Here is a 14330-nt window from a genome sequence, read left to right as displayed (position 1 = left end):
AAAAAAAAAAGATCCTCAGAGATAATGTTAGATGATAATAACGGCTAACACCTGTTGAGCCCTAGCTGCGTATCAGACTTGTTGTAAGCACTTTCCAGGCATTAATTCACTTATTCCTGGAGGTAGGTACTGTTATTGCTCCACTTTGCAGTGGAAAACCGAGGCAGAGAGAGGCCACTTGCCCGGGGTCACAGTAAGCGGCAGTCAGGATTCGAACCCAGGTGGAATTCTTCACAGCACAGATTCTCCTTGCTCATCCAAGCCAACCAGTCACTGTTCACACAGGGAGCTCGAGACCCAGAGAGGGATGACGACTCACTCGGATCACACAGCAACCCAATGGTGAAGCCAGGATGAGAATCCAGAGTCCCCGCCTGGGTCCGCTCAGGAGGCCTTCAGGATCAAGCCTTATCCGGGCTGGGGGTTGCTATTAGGGGTCTGTGTGTTCTAGGGGCCTCAGGAAATTCTTCATGGAGAATAAAGAAAAAGAACAGCTCCTATGATGGAACACCTATCACAAGTTGAGTGCCGTGCTCAGTACTCTATGCCTCATCCCAGCGAAGCTTCCCAAAGCCCTGTAACTTCCCCGTGCTGTAAAACTGGGTCCAGCTCAGACACTTGCCCGAGATCACACAGCGGGAAAAATACTGACTCGGCCGTATAGATTAGCATCCGCATTCTAACCACCGCACTGCGATGGTTAGGAACGAAAGGCTAGTCGAATGAAGAAGAATTAAAGCCTTCCCTGGCAGATCCCAGGTCGAGACTGTCCCTCGATGGGACAGGGAAGGGTGTTTTGGGGAGACTGGGTCAGCTGTTGGGTTAATCGACAGGTACGAAGCCTGGCACAGAGAGGGCCCGGGGACACGGCCAGAGGGGCGGGCAGTAAGCTGGGACTGTGAGTGGCGTCCTAGCTGGGAATCCGGGCAGCAAACAACTCTGGGCAGCCTTCCAAGCAGGCATGGGCACCCAGAGCTTCCTGCTGCCCCTACCAACCGCCCCCTCCTGGTTGTCGTTCTTCATTTAGGGGAGGCCAGCTGGGCTGGGGGAGCCCCAGTGCGGGGCTGGGCACAGCCCTCAGATTCACCCCAATGCCGGTCCACCCTGCCCTGCCAGGGAGGCTCGAGGAAGGGGCGTGCCTCCTCCCCAGCACCCAGGAGTGCCTGGGAGAGTCAACAGTGACTCAGGGCAGCGGTTGTGGCCCCAGTGCATTGGCTGCAGCGGGGGATCCCCATGACAAGGAGCCCCCACGTCTGGGTCCCCAAGTCTCTTCCCTGTCAGAATCTGCCAATGAGGACCTTATCTCCCTGCTGACTTGGAGAGGCTCCTCAGTTCTACAGGTCTGGGGTGGGGGCGAGAGGCAAGAAGGCCAGGTTACAGAGTGGCGATCGTCTTTCTCAGGGAGAGAAGGAGATGGGGGTCTAGGTTCCTGGCATGGAGTCACATCCACTCAACTCACATCTGCAGAGAGGCTGTAGTGTGGCCCCTTCAAGTCAGGGCATGAACTCTGCAGCCGACCTCCCTGGGTTCAAATCCCAGCTCATGCATTGACCAGCTGTGTGTCACTTTGGGCAAGTTACTTGACATCTCTGAGTCTCGGTCTCCCCATCTGTGAAATGGGCACAACAGTGGCGCCTACATCATAGGATAATATATGCCAAGATAATATATAATATTAAGATAACATATGCAAAGTGTTCTAAACAAAGCGCTTAAAATAGCCCCTGGCTTTTCTAAGTGAAATTTTAACACCCAGTACTCAGCGTCTGGGTGCTGCTGAAAAGCCAAAGTTCCCAGCCTTCATGGAGCTCACGGCCAAGTGGAGGGTAGACAAACTATAATAAGGACTTGAATAAATAAACAAGATCGTCGTGATTTGGGGATAAGTGCTGGGAGGGAAGTAAACAGAGGTTTCTGATAGAGAGTGTGGAAGGGGGTGGGGGCGTCAGGAAAAACTGCTCTAAGGAGGGGATATTTGAGCAGGTTCTGGAAGAATGAGAAGGCAACCTGTGAGATGGTCTAGGGAGGGGTGTTCTAGTCAAGGCCAAAAGGAACTGCAAAGGTCCTGAGGCAGGAACGCATTTGGCATGCTCAGGGGGAAAAGAGGGAAAATGAGTATGCTGGATGATTCTTTGTTGTAGGGCCTGTCTTGTGTGTTATAGGATGTTTAGCCGCATCTTTGGTCTCTACCCACCAGATAGCAGCAGCACGCTCCTCCAACTGTGACAAGCAAAAACATCTCCGGACATGGCCAGATGTCCTGTGGTGGAGGGCAAAATCCCCACAGTTGAGAATCGCCGGGTTAGGAAGAGAGCATGGTGGGAGGTGAGGCGAGCCAGGTTGCAGGGCCCATGGGGCCTTGGAAGCCACGTAGGAGAGTGGGGTGATGGGGCTGGGATGTGGCTGAGGAGAAGTGGGACCTGCCCCCGCCCCCTCCCGCCCCAGCCCTGCCAGGGTGTGGCCCGACCCAGCTCTGCACCAGCCTCCGTGCTGCTACTCCATCTGAAGTCACCGTCCTGGCCTCCCCCAGCCTCCCCTCCTTGTCCCCATGCTCTCGGGGCATACCCCCAGAGACCACCCCCTGGGCTCTCAAGCCTCTGAACTCCTGCTCCTTCAGGTAGACCCCACCCCTGGGATACATGCGTAAGAGGTCCTCAAAAAATTGCCAGGGCGCCTGGGTGGCTCAGTCGGTTAAGCTTCCGACTTCGGCTCAGGTCATGGTCTCACAGTTTGTGGGTTCGAGCCCCGTGTCGGGCTCTGTGCTGACAGCGCGGAGCCTGCTTCAGATTCGGTGTCTCCCTGGGGCACAAATAAATAAACCTCAAAAATAAATAAACATTAAAAAATATTCCTTGAGGGCTGGGTGACCTCAGATGCACTGACCGGGACAAAAAGCGGGCGTAAGGCATCCTCCCTCCCTCCCTCCCTCTGTCCTCCCTCAGGGGCAGCCCAGTGGGAAGCCCCTTTGACTGAGCCCCCTTGCCCTCCAGGGCTGCTCCTCCCTGCCCCGCTCTCGGGCTCCCTCTTTGTCAAACTCAACATCTTCTCTCTGGGCAGCTCTTGGGCCTCTCCTTGTCCCCCCACGACCACCCGGGCGTCCCCCCTCATCCTGTCTGTCTGTCTGTCCGTCTGCCTCCCACCCCACCTCATCCTTCTGTCTCTGTCCTTTGCTGTCTCCTCTCTGCTTTGGTCTCTTTCCCTCCCTCAGACCCCCACCCCCACCCCGGCACGCTGCCTCCCCCCCAAGTCTGTCTCTCTCTCCTCCAGTGGCTCCAGTGGTTTGGATAAGCTCAGCTCCCTTCTGCCCAGATGACCTCACTTCCCCACCACATGCATGCACACATGCACTCCTTGTCACACAGAAGTACCCACAGACACAAACTGCACACACCCCCAAACGCGTGCACACACACACACACACACACACACGCGGCTCTCCGGCTGGATCTTACTCTGAAGGGCCCCAGCCCCGCCCAGCCCTGATCTACCTGGCCAGACCCCCGGGGAAGGGCCAGGCCCAGGCCAGGCTTACAGAAGGCAGACTCTGCGCAGAACCCAGCAGCCTACATCCTGCCTGATCTCTGCACACCAGCCCCTCAGCGCCCTCCCGTCAACAGCCTCCCCTCTCCCCCTGGGACTCAGGGGGCCGATTCATGGGTCAGCATCCCCTTCCCTTCTCCACCCTTCCCCACCCATCCCTCTGCCTTCTGCAAAGGCGGCCAGCCCTGGTCTGGGAGCTGGAGACCTGGGTCCAGCTGGCTCAGCCACCGAGACCCTGGGTGACCTTGGGCTCTTGCCTCAGTTTCCTCCTCTGTGAAAGGGGATCTTGACGTCAGTCTTGAAGTGCCGGGAGGATCAAAAGGGCGACTTCAGCCCCGTGCCTGGCACGTAGCAGTTGCTCAGCAGTGACAGGCATGAGGATCCTCTGGATAGCCGCCCGCCTGCCTGGCCTCTCAGACCCCCCGAGCCTGGGCCCTGGGCACCTCTGTAGTTAGCCCCCCACTGGCGGCCCGTCTCCAGGAGAACTTCCCGGCAGACTTGGGGGGTCGGAGGGAAGGGGGAGCCAGCCTCCTGCCCTCTAATTTAGATTCCTGGGTTTATGGCAGGAAGCGCAGGGAAGCTGACGCTGTAATTAAGGCGATTCCTGAGGCTGAGCGAGGAGGCAGGGAGAAGAGCCCACCGCAGGGCTGGCCCCCTACTTCTCTCTACCCTCTGCCAGAAGTCCCAACCTCAGGCCTGCAGCAGGCTCCTCTGCCTTAGATCCCCTGTTCCTGTACCCCATTTTGCAGCCCAGGAAACCAGAGATGGGCAGCAGGATACCCAGGGTCACACAGCACATAGGGACACATGTCTGACCCACTCTTGGGGGCCTCTGCCTCTGCCGACTGTGGTCCAGCCTGGGGGTGCAGGGAGAGTCCAGACACGTGGCTTCTTTGTTCTGTCCACCTCTGGACCCCAGGCCCCATCTTTCCTGAGTCTCCCCCTCCCCCCACATTCCTGAGGTGTCTGGGCAGAGTCTGGCCAGGGCTGTGGCAGGAGGGGCAGATCCTGCTCAGGGGGTCAAGACCAGGGCAGCAGCCTGGGCCTGAACACCCACTTCCAGGATGGGCCTGCCCTAGCTGAGGCCTGGGGCTAGACTGGGGCTGCGGTGGCTGGGAGGGGAGCTGGGGGCTCAGGCCCCTCTAACCATCCCTCCCACGCACGGGGCCTCAGAGCTGGAGCTCAGATCATTCTTCCACTCCTCACTGGGGAATGTTCGGCTCCTCCCCTCCGAGCCTCAGTGTTCTCATCTGTACAAAGGGTGCATCCTTTACCGGGGAGGCCAGTTCTGCTCCCTTGCCCTGGAATGAGATGCCACCAGCTCCCACATGTGGTCTTCACCAGTCCCTAACCCTCACCCCCCCCCCAGACCCCTCCCCCCCACACACACACTAGTCACAGCCCGATGGGACTCTGTGGCCTCCGCATCCTCCTTGGTAAAAAATGAGGGGTTTGAACAGAGTCAGGGGCTCCGACGCTGGGATTTCATATGCCAGTTCAAAAAATGGGGCAGGTGTGGGTGGGACTGTGACTTTTTGCTTTGCCAAGTTGAGATATTTTTAAAAAAAAAAACATCATCAAGCACAAAGACACAGGAAGAGCCAAGGTGAGACAGGGAACTCACACTCTGGCCCTTTCTCTAGCCCCAGCCAGCCGTGGACATCTTTGCTCCAGACTGCCTCAGATTCTGGACTGAGCTCAGGGCTCCGAACTGAGGGCTGGGCTCTTTGGGGGAGGCATGTGGGCATGGGTGTGTGAGTGTGTGTGCGTGTGCACGTGAGTGTGTGTGTGTGAGGTGGTGTGTGGGTGACATTCCCGCCTCGTAAAGGGCCGGGCCTGCCTCACAGGCTCGGGGCAGGGCCAGTGCCCAGCCTGGGCCCCACAGAGTGAACCCTGGGGTCTGGTCTCCATATAGATGGAGGCGGGGGTGAGAGGGGTGCCGGGCATTCCTCAGGCTGGGGAGAAAGGGGGCTTTGTTGCCTGCAACTGAGCCACCCCCAGCCTCCTCGCGTGCCTGGGTACTCTGCCAAGATGGAGAACCCACTCGGGTGGCGGTGGGGTGTGCTGAGCCCTCCTGAAGCCATTGCCTGTCCCCGCCTAGGCATCCCCTGTTGGCTGCACCCTACTCTCAGCCTAGGACCAGACAGGCCCCTCAAAGGGGGTGGACGCCAGCCTGGAAGGAGACTTGGCTGAGGGCTGACACCCAAGGAGAGATGGGGTTGGGGGGGGGGGTGTGCCAGCACTGCGATGCCCTGCCCCCACCCTCAGCTGGGCACTCACACCATCACATCCAGTCCTCACCACAACTCTGTGAGAAGGGTCTGATTGGTCCCATTTTACAGAGGAGTAAACAGAGGCTCAGTGAGGGGAAGCCATGCGAGTTCATTGCAGAGGAGGAACTGCAACGCAAGCCCTCTGACCTCCGAGCTGGAGCCTCAGGGAGTCCTCCTCCTTCTTCTCTCAGAGACGCCTGGGACAAGGAAGCGGCCACCTAGCTGTCCCCACGCTGAGCCTCCCTCTCTACTCAGAGAGGCCTGTCCGGAGTGGTCAGCTCTGTGGGGCCGGTCCCGGCCACCACCTTCCAGAGTTTCAGGGATCACATGACCTACGGCACAGGCCAGTGCGGCTCTCAGTAGGAATTTACTAAGTGCTCGCTGATGAGTGCTCAGTGATGCCACCGGGTGACCAGTCCTGTCCCTCTCTAGGCCTTGGCCCCCCCATCTATGCCCTGAAGCTATCTTTCAGGGACTCTTGCCTGTTCTGGCTCCAGCTGCCTCTGGCTCCTTCTCCCAGCCCAGGGCTCTAGGAGACCCCCACCTCGCAGGCTGACATCGGGGATGTAGGAGGAGGTCCTGCCCGCAGCCTCCACATCACAGGCTCTGGTTCTACACCTGAGGGGGACGCGGATAAGAGGCGCAGGGTGTGGCATGGGGACAATGACTGGTGGTGACAGCAGGGCCTCCAGCCTGACCTGCAGGCCCGGCTGGGGGAGGTGGCAGGCTCTGGAATGTACAGGCTCTTACCATGCCCTCCCTTTGCAGCCTGTGACTCACTTCAGACCCGTTAAAACACAAAGCGCCTTCCTTTGTCCCCAGCCCATGCTTAATAGGATTGGGCGAGAGCGGGAGGGGGTATCTGGGGGGGGACACCTCGCCTTCCACGGCCACAATGGGGCCCCGTGACATCACGCTGCCCCCTGTGGTGATGTCAGAGGCCACCACAATGGACCTTCCCAGACAGATGGCTGGGGATGGGGTGGGGGTGGGGGGATGGGGCTGCGACACCTGCAAGTTCGGTGGCTCAGTCCCCGGAGCTGTTCTGAAGAACAGCCCTGAGGGCCAGGCAGGCAGGGGCTCCGGCCCCACAGTGGCACACAAATAAATCCACTTTTCTTTTTATACGTCAACACTTAGATATTTTTTTTTCCCAAGGGGACAGCACGATTTTTTAAAAAAAACACAACAGTTGAGGTTTTTCTTGCCCACCTCGCCTCCCCCAGTTCGAAACCATCGAGCTGCTCCCTGATGCCCACGCTTAGGATAAAAATCAAATCCTCAGCGGTGCCGCAAGGCCCTCTGCGTCCAGGCTCCTGCCGACCCCTGCAGCCTCGACCCTCCCTGTGGCCCGGGGCCCTGCCCTCAAAGCTGCAGCCACGCTGGTCTGCCTTCAGCCTCTGAGCCGAGCAACCCTTCATTCTCCCGGCTATCACCTCACCCTTCAAGCCAGCTCAGACAGCACCTCCTCCCGGAGACCTTCCCTGACCTGCCCTACCCTGAGCAAGTTACTGTTTCCTCCGGATCCCACAGTCCCCGTGCTTGTCAAACCGCAGAATTTATCTTCTGCGTGTTCTTGATGTTTCCCTGGGTCTTTCTCCCCAGCAGCCTGAGGAATCTGTGAGGGCACCCCCTGGGCTCTCCTACTCCCCACCCTCTCCCTGGCGCGTGCCAAGGACCACTCGTTGGTTCTTTCGTCAAATATGTGGGGGCATCCCCCTGGGGGATCCAGGGGCCACCAAACAGGCTCATGAAACTGGCCGCTGGGCAGGAGGCGGGCGTCGATGACAGATATTTATCACATCACGTGAGCCCACAGATGCAAAGAGTCAAAAGTGCAGGAAAGAAATGTGGTAGGGGGTCCAGGGCACTTTTAAGAGGGGTGTGGGGGGGTACCTTCTCTGAGGCCGGACGCATGAGCCGAAAGGCAAGAGAAAGCCAGCTTGTCAGGTCAAGGGTGTGGGGAGGAGCTCCAGTCAACAGACGGCACACAGCGGGCCCTGGAGAATGCCCAAGGTAGGCTCATTCACGCCGAAACCCATCCGTGTAGGGCGGGGCTCTGGGGCAAGGTGCTGGGTTCAAATCCTGACTCTGCTACTTGCCAGTTTCTGGGCTTTGGGAAAGCCCTCCCTTCTCCACGTCTCATGGTAGGGCGACCAAATAAATTATCATCCAAATAGGGACAGAGCATGAAAAGGAACACTATTGCTAATTATATGGGACAACCGACCTAAATCGTCCTGGCCAAAGGGGGGACACAATATCCCCCGCCCATGGGGTACTTAGCGGACTTGATGGAGTTCTTTTTTTTTTTTTTAATGTTTATTGATTTATTTTGAGAGAGAGAGAGCTAAAGCATGAGCAGGGGAGGGGCAGAGAGAGGGAGACAGAGGATCCAAAGCAGGCTCTGCACTGACAGCAGAGAGCCCCGTGTAGGGCTCGAACTCATGAACCGCGAGGTCATGACCTGAGTTGATGTTGGATGCTTAACCGACTGAGCCACCCAGGCACCCCTTGGTACGGAGTTCTTGAGGAAAGGAAGCTGAGCTGCCTAGAAGAGTCAGGGGTGGACAGACACCTCTGAGAGCATTTCCAGCGGGATTCTCAGCCATGCGCTGAAGGCGGCCGTGTCGGAGAGCTGGGGCTGATTTCCCCCAAATCAGTTAGCAGCAGGGGAGGAGGTTCTGGAAGTCTCTTAGAGGATGGGGAATCCCAGCTGGGTCTGGAAGAGTGAGTACAGGCAGAAATAGGGAAGGGGTGCAGAAATAGGGTGGGGAGAGCCGGGAAGGAGAAGCCAGGGCGGGGTTTGAGGCGTCTGGCTGGCACAAGGGTGCCCTGTGAGGGCACAGGGTCTGGGGGTGCTGGGCACGGGAGATGTGTCCTGGGGCTGCAGGGGTGTGGCTGTCTGTGCCCAGATGCTGAGGTTGGTCTAACTGGCCCCTGAGGCCTGGTCCTCGGAGGGGGGGAAGGACCCCTCTGCCCAGCAGGAGACCTGGTCACGCAGCTCCCGGGCTCTGCCACGCCAGTGTGGAAACTGCGTCCGTCCATCCGGCAGTGGAGGCCACTGGGGAATGTGATGAGGCTGCTGAAATGGGGCCAAGGCCCAGGGGGAGAGAGGGGGGCCCCCATCCCGGGCAGGGCGGGATGCGGCCGCAGCTTCCCAGAAACCGGGGTCTGGTTCTGCCGACAGGGACTGGCTGACAAGGCTTGGATTGAGACGCCAGACCCCGGGGGCTGGAGTGGGGCCTGAGGCCTGGGACTGCCCGGAAGAGGGCTGGGGAGGAGGCAGGAACCCCTCATCCCAGCCGGGACGGACTTCCGGCCTCCACGTTGCCCAATGAGCACACTGAGACCCAGAGACGCCGCGGGACGTGCCCGGGGGCCCTCGGCAAAATCAACAGTCGTCCAATAGTGTCCCCGACTCTGTTCTTCCTGTCCAAAGGTCTTCCGGCTGCCCTGCTTCCCAGGAACGCCTAAGACCCCCAAATGTCAATCAGCAGCAGGCAGTGGGACGAGAGGGCCCTGGTCTCATAACCCTGCTCTGTCACTCCTGCTGAGGGACCTCGGTCTGACACCGTGCTGAGCCTCTGTGTCCACGTCTGTAAAGTGGGGATAAACCCGTGCCTTGCAGAGTCATCGTGATCCTTCAATAGGACAGTGTGGGTCTCGGACTTGGCACGCTGAGTGGCACACAGTAGGTGCTCAGAAACGCTGGTTTCCAGCCGGCCAGCGGGAACTGTGGCTGTCTGTGCAACGCGTACCCCTCACCAACACAACCCTCCTCTTGGGATGTTGACAATCTGGCCCCAAATGGCTCCCCACTGGGTCCTAAGGCCCCCCATTCCCCTCATTGATTTGTTGATGGGGCAAATATTTATTGAGGGCCTGCTAGGTGCCCAACACCGCTCTGGGGAGCAGGCGATCCAGGCATAAAGCACGGTGTGAGCGCACAGAGGGCCCGAGCTGAGAACGCAAGCACATCAGACACACATCCTCAACCTCTGTTCCAGCAGCATCTGCCCTGCGGTGGGCCCTATTCTCGGCCCTGGGCCACAGCTGGAGGTGGGGGTGGGGGTGGGGGTGGGAAGGAAGGCGGAGAGCTTGCCCATTCCTCTAGGATTCGCTAATTAATTAGGAGATCTGAGGCGGGTGCCCGGTGATACTGTTTTAACTTGCCACCTGGACCGGTTACAGCTGAGAAAGAGGGCAACCCCCACCCAGCACCCTCGTAATTGCTGCCTTCACCTTCTTCTGGGCTTGGTTGGGTGTATCAAAGGGCTACCAAGGCCCCTGCAGCTCAGAACCCGAGGAGCGCAGCGGCCTGAGGGCCCATTTCCCAGCTGAGACAACTGAGGTCGGAGATGAAGGTTCTGCTTGGGGTAGAAACGAGAGCAGGGCTGGCATCATAGGGCTGCTCGTGACATGACAGCCAGGGCCTAGGGTGGCGTTGGAGCCAGAACGTGGTTTGTCCCGGTCAAATGGGGGAGACTCAGGCCCTACCCACAGAGGTCTGGAGTATGGAGGGCAGGGACGGGCTCTTCTGGGGACATTTTGCTCTACCTTGCCTGGTGCTCTCCCACTTGACCTTTGTTTCAGCTTGGATGGCTCCTCCTCCTCCTCCAGGGAGCCTGCCTGAACCTTCCAGGATGGGTCAGTTGCCTCTTTCTTGCTCCTATTCACCCACCTCCTCCCCCTCTTAGCCCGGGTCCTGCTGTATGGCCGCCCCTGCCCTCATCTAACTGAGAACTCTCTTCTTTCTGAGGAAAGAGAGGGGCCTGATTCACCTCTGTGGCCCCATGCCCAGCCTGGCACAGAACAGGAAATGGCACTGACATATTTGGAAACGTGGGAAGGTTATGTGGCCTCAGTTTCTCCAGAACCAATGCTTCTCAGATCGTATCTAGGGAGGTGCCCAACATGGCAGAGAGAAGGAGAATGTCCTGTCTTGGCAGTTGAGGGTGGCAAATGGAAATGCATGTTTTAAAGTTTATTTATTTTATTTTGAGAGAGAGAGAGAACATGAGCAGGAGAGGGGCAGAGAGAGAGAGAGAGAGAGAGAATCCCAAGCAGGCTCCACACTGTCAGTGCAGAGCCCAACACAGGGCTAGAACTCACAAACTGGGAGATCATGACCTGAGCCAAAACCAAGAGTCAGATGCTTAACGAACTGAGCCACCCAGGTGCCCCAAACATTTTTTTAAAAGTAAGCTCTAAAACCCAACGTGGGGCTTGAACTCACGACCCTGAGTTCAAGAGTGGCATGGTCCAGGGGTGCCTGGGGGGCTCAATCGGTTGAGCGTCCGACTTCGGCTCAGGTCATGATCTCACGGTTCATGAGTTCGAGCCCCACATCGGGCTCTGTGCTGACAGCTCAGAGCCTGGAGCCTGCTTCAGATTCTGCGTCTCCCTCTCTCTCTGCTCCTTCCCTGCTCATGCTGTGTCTCTCTCTCTTTCTCTTAAAAATATATAAATATATTTTTTAAAAATTAAAAAAAAAAGACTGGTATGCCTTATCAACTGAGCCATCCAAGCGGCCCCAGGAAAGCATTTTATTAGGGGCTCCGTTTCATGGGACCAATACTGCCTGGGCTTGATTCCTTCCCTTGCCTTGCATGAGCCAGATGGCTCTGGCCGGTCATTTAATCTCCCTGTGCCTCGGTGTTCAAATCTGCAAAATGGGATAGCAGTGGTACCCACCTCAAGGGGTTGTTATAACTGTTAAACAATTAAACATGAGCACAGCACCGAGAGCGGTGGCTGGTCCCCACTGAATCCCTGTACAAGTGTTTGCTGATACCTGACCTTAAATTCCAGCAACAAGTTCCTACTGCCCTGGGTCTGTGTTTTCACTGATGATGTCAACGTGGTTACAGTAGTGTTTGCTGGGTTCCTCCACTGTAAAATTTCTGTTTCCTCCTCTTCTTTTTTTAACCCTTTCTACGCTTCCTTTTTTGGAAGGTTTGCCACTGGGTCCACCGTACATTCAAAGCCTGGATTTGGAATTAACCACCTGCTGGCGGTGAGAACCAGCGTGAATTACGCGGAACTCTCCTATAAGGAAGATTTGTCTAGTCTTATTTTTTTATTTAGTCAGTCATTTAATCATTATTTATACCAGCTTAGACTCATAGATATTTATTTTATTGGGTTTCAATTTAATTCTATGTTATTTGTTCTTTTTCGGTTTTTTTTTTTTCCTTTTAACGTTTAGTCTTTCTTGAGAGACAGAGAGAGCATGAGTGGGGGAGGGCAGAGAGCCAGAGGGAGACACAGAATCCGAAGCCGGCTCCAGGCTCTGAGCTGTCAGCACAGAGCCCGACGCGGGGCTCGAACCCACGAACCGTGAGATCATGACCTGAGCCGAAGTCGGACGCTCAACCGACGGAGCCACCCAGGCACCCCGTTTTTTGTTCTGTGCAACTTGGTCTAGGTTTGGCCATTGGGATCTCTTTCAGCCTGGCTCCTGGGTCTGACATCCCCTCATCTGTTTATTTTTTGAGCATTTCCTTACTCTCCCTCCCTCCAGAATGCTCCAGACTAATTCTTGTATTTTCCCTGTCTTAGCCCTGGAAGCAGCCATTTCTCTAAGGAGCTCTGGGTTCTTTTATTAGAGGGTGGTGTTTAGGAGCCAAGATCTGGGCGCTGGATGTGCTTATTGCTGTGGGGGTGTCACTGCTTCTAGGCCTTCTAGAGGGCAGAGCTGGGTTTATTTTAACTTTTTAAAAAATTAAATTTCCCCTCTGGCCAATCATGAGATCCACTGGAGGCTCCAGACAGCTGCCCACTGGCCTTTGAGCACAGATCCCAGTCTGCAGCTCAGAGGCCTGTGCCCTTGGAGGGCTTCACATCCATCAGGGCCCTGAGGAAGACAGCCCATGAGGCCATCTCTCTCCTGTGCTCAGCCACCTCCTGTGTCCACTTCTGCTCACCAGTGGGGCCAGCGGGTGGCTGAGTTGCTTTGGGAATGGGACTCAGGCCTGGCCTCAGGTGCCATTGAGACCCAGCTCACCGTGGGATCGCAGGCTTGCTCCCTGCTGGACCCACAGTTCTCTCATTGGCAATGGCAGTAACCATAGCCCGATAACAGAGCCATAGTGGCCACCTGGTCAAGCCAGGTAAGGGTCAGGGCCCGGGAAAGGCTGACTCAGCCACCAAGCTGCCACACCCAGCGGCCTAGTGCTAACGGGAGGAAGGCCTGGTGAGACGAACCAGTGCCTTCTTTCCTTTCCCAACCCCAGCCCCACCCGATGCTGCATGGCTCCCTGATGCTTAGTGGGTCGGACCCGGACCCGGCTCCCCATGGAGGCCACTTTCCTGCAGTGGCAGGGGGTCAGGACAGAGCAGGCCAGTCTTGAGACCCCAAGGCAAGCCGAGCAGCCTCAGAATTTTGCTGTCCCCCAGCTCCAAGCTGAGTCAGGAGGCTGGGGTTCTGGGCCTGCCTCTACCAGTGACTTCTGCTTAGGGCACAGTAATCATGCCTCACCCTGCTTAAAATCTTCAGTGGCTCCCCACTGCCCATACCTGAAAATCCCCACTCCTGGACCTGCCTTACAAGGCCCTGCTTCGTACCCTAATGACATCGACGTACTTGTGATTCCCCCTTGCACGACCACACGGTTTCACTCCTCCAGTTTACTCTGCCTGCATTGTCCTCTCCTACTGCTCCCCTGGCTGATTGCCACTTGTCCCAACAATCCCCACGTGTCTCAGTGCGGGAGCCACCCTCCACCAGGACACCTTCCTCCTCTGCCCCAGATCGTCTCTGCTCACCTGGTCATGTCCCTGGTCACCTATATACGACACCTTCCTGAGGCTCACTGCGAACGACCTCGGGCATGCAGGGCGGCAGCGTGACATCATGGAGAAGGCTCAGGGTTTGAAATCGGGACTCTGGCTTCCCCCGAGGCCCTCTGCTCCTTGCTGCTGTGTGACTTAGGGCAAGTCACTGCACATCTCTGAGCCTCAGTCTCCTCATCTGTGAGAAAAGCATCTAATTGGGATTCCTGGCCCTGCTTCCAATTCTGGCCTCTGCCTCTGACTTGCCGTGTGGCCTTGGACAAGCCCTGTCCCCAGGCCCAAGCTCAGTTCTCCTCTTCTGTAAAACAGGGCTGCCACAAAATCTGAGTGCTGAGGTGCCAACAAGCCAAAACTCGTGGAAAGCCTCTGTAAACCTCAGAGCCCTACGTGGATGGTGGAAGAATCTATTGCAACGAGCTCTCCAGAGACGTGTGGGAGGGAGGCGGTGGCTGCTCTCATGGTTCTCCTGCCTCCCAGCCCTCCAGAAGTCTAGAGATCAAAGGTGACAAAGGCCTGCTGGCGTGGAGGCCAGGCTCGGCAGGGCCAGCTCCCTGCTCCCTGGCCCCCTGCCCACCTCCCACCCACCCCACTCCCACACTTTCACGGCGTGTGCCTTGGACAAGAAGCTCTGTTTAAGCGCTCGGAGTGAACTCTCCACCCCCAGCTTCCAACACGGAAGGCCTCTCCGCCCCCACGGCTCCCCCCAAAGACTCAAAACCG

Source organism: Prionailurus viverrinus, chromosome C1 (genome assembly GCF_022837055.1).
Source record: "Prionailurus viverrinus isolate Anna chromosome C1, UM_Priviv_1.0, whole genome shotgun sequence".
Lineage (NCBI taxonomy): Eukaryota > Metazoa > Chordata > Mammalia > Carnivora > Felidae > Prionailurus > Prionailurus viverrinus.
Note: the sequence above shows the minus strand (reverse complement) of the source record.